Source organism: Amblyomma maculatum, chromosome 9, assembly GCF_055883805.1.
Source record: "Amblyomma maculatum isolate TAMU_Amacu chromosome 9, ASM5588380v1, whole genome shotgun sequence".
Classification (NCBI taxonomy): Eukaryota; Metazoa; Arthropoda; class Arachnida; order Ixodida; family Ixodidae; genus Amblyomma; species Amblyomma maculatum.
The window spans coordinates 2909215-2911751 of NC_139352.1; the positions used below are offsets into that span (position 1 = coordinate 2909215).

The 2537-nt window shown below is 43.8% G+C and overlaps 1 non-coding gene across 1 annotated transcript; it reads right to left on the reverse strand.

Annotated features, from left to right (window-relative positions):
• Window positions 1–852: 852 nt before the first annotated feature.
• On the reverse strand, window positions 853–925 carry TRNAL-CAA (transfer RNA leucine (anticodon CAA)). The gene has a single exon. It is a non-coding gene; the product is annotated as a tRNA-Leu (tRNA).
• Window positions 926–2537: the final 1612 nt, after the last annotated feature.

Here is a 2537-nt window from a genome sequence, read left to right on the forward strand (position 1 = left end):
CAAATGTTACGATACGGCAAGCCGATGAAGACAGGAGACAGAACATGACCGATGGCGATGGTAGATGACGTTTAATGCATGTTCGCGGGCCTAGCGCGAGCGCTCCTGCCCGCGCCACTGCCCGCTTCTTCTTCCTTGTCGTCCGTAACAATATAGATCAGCGCCCAGTCACGCACGATTGCTAGAGCAAAAGTATGACTAACAAAATATAATGACCGAAACATTGCGGTTAATTGCAAATGCAAAAGTAAAAAAATGTATTTAGCTCCACACACACACACACACACACACACACACACACACACACACACACACACACACACACACACACACACACACACACACACACACACACACACACACACACACACACACACACACACACACACACACACACACACACACACACACACACACACACACACACACACACACGGGTTTAAGAAGATGCGTGTAACCTCCTGTACTTCATTCCTAAAAAAGACCGGACCCCGGTCGAAAGGTCGATATAAATCCACCGTTATGTTTTTAAGCTCTTGGTGATTTATTTCACACACACACACACACACACACACACACATACACACACACACACACACACACACACACACACACACACACACACAAACACACACACACACACACACACATATACAGATCAATGAAGGGGAAATGAGGGTGCTCGTTATAATACATGAAGGAAAAAAGCCAACAGTCGGCGAGGCCAAGGAAAGCGTTGGGGATGGTACTTTTATGCGTTTTTTTTAATGTTTACTTGGATAATCACAGAAATTAGTAATGTGATCTGATTAGGGAAAGATGAATAAACACAAAGTAGAAGAAAAAACAACGTGCCGATGGCGGGAACCGAACCCACGACCTCCGAATATTGCGTCCGGTGCTCTTCCAACTGAGCTACATCGGCCGCTGTCCCCCCTGCTACTTTCTTGGGTATTTATGTTGTCTGTATACGAACCTTGAGAGTGTTTACCAGCGCCACCCTATATATATAACTTCTTGGATATTTAAACTTCTCTTAGAGATGTTGTGCACAATTAGGTTGAATAAAAAACTCTTCTGCCCCAATTATTTGCGGCCATTCTTCTGAGGTAACATAGTCGGTTTGACGGACTGCTCTTCAGGGCAGCTAGTTGAGCAATTTTCCGCATGGCAGAAAGTCGCTCGTCAAGCAGTCAAGCAGGCCAGAAGAAAAATGATCAGCGTATTCAACTCATCCATTTCAGTCATGTCAATGCACTTTAAAAATCCCCAGGTGGTCGAAATTACTCCGGCGCCCTCCACTACGGCACCCTTTCTCTCTTTCCGCTTTCGCTCCCACTTTCCTACCCTTTCTTCAGTGCGCTGTTCAAGTATCCAGAGAACTTGTGACAGATACTGCGCCTTTCCTTTCCTGTGAACCAATTATTATTATTATTATTATTATTATTATTATTATTATTATTATTATTATTATTATTATTATTATTATTATTATTATTATTATTATTATTATTATTATTATTATTATTATTATTATTATTATTATTATTATTGTTAATATTATTATTATTATTATTATTATCATAAATTCGCAGCTGCGTTTTGATGCAGGCTAAATGGATAGGCATCCGTGTGCTGTGGGATGCGAGTGAAAGAGAGATCCCTAGACACCCAAGTGGTCGATTTACTCTGTAGCTCTCCTCTTCGAAACCTTTTTTTCGCTCTCTCCTTTCACTTTCAGGTTCCTCTCTTCCATCACGGCGCAGTTGTGATGTTCACAGTGTGTGACAGATAAAGAGCAATTCTTTTCCTATGAACCAATTTACATTTTACCAAAGACTTACCATTAGCGGCTACACAGCCCGAATGTACTTACATACATCGTTACCGACTCTAAACCGTCTATGGCCCCTATATCCGAGGCAGGGTACCTCATTTGGCCCCCAAAATTTTAACTCCAGCCGGACATTAAGCCTAAGAAAATATGGGTATACCTGGTCATCAAGAGGTAGAAGGAAACGAAACGAGTGTGCGCAGTCCGCAGCCCGAGCGCTTTCCCTTCCCCCGTATCCCTCATCCTCCTCTCACATGACCACCCCAACACCTGTGTACATACCGCGAGATACTCCACTAAGGGCCTTCGCCCTTTGCGGCGAAGGCTCCTTTCCACCGGTATATGTGTACCTGTTGCGCATGCCGTCATTGCACTCGCCGCTTCTGTGATGGACGGTAGCGGCTGCGATGCGTGTCCTTCTCTTTCAGGTTTTTTTTATCTTTTTGTCTCATCTATAAATAATCCTCTATCCACATGACGCAGCGGTGGTAGCTCAGCTAGAACCAGTCTCTGGAGCTCGCATTTTTGTTTCTTCCTTCCTACAGTCGCAACAATAACAACACGTCCGCTTAGCGAAACAAACATTTGCAGGAACCGCTAGCGCACTGGATAAATCGGAAAAGAGTCGCATCAGGCGTTTACAGACTCTTATACAATAGCCCAGCTAGACTTCACGCGATTAGCCCAGATTTATGTTCAGCTG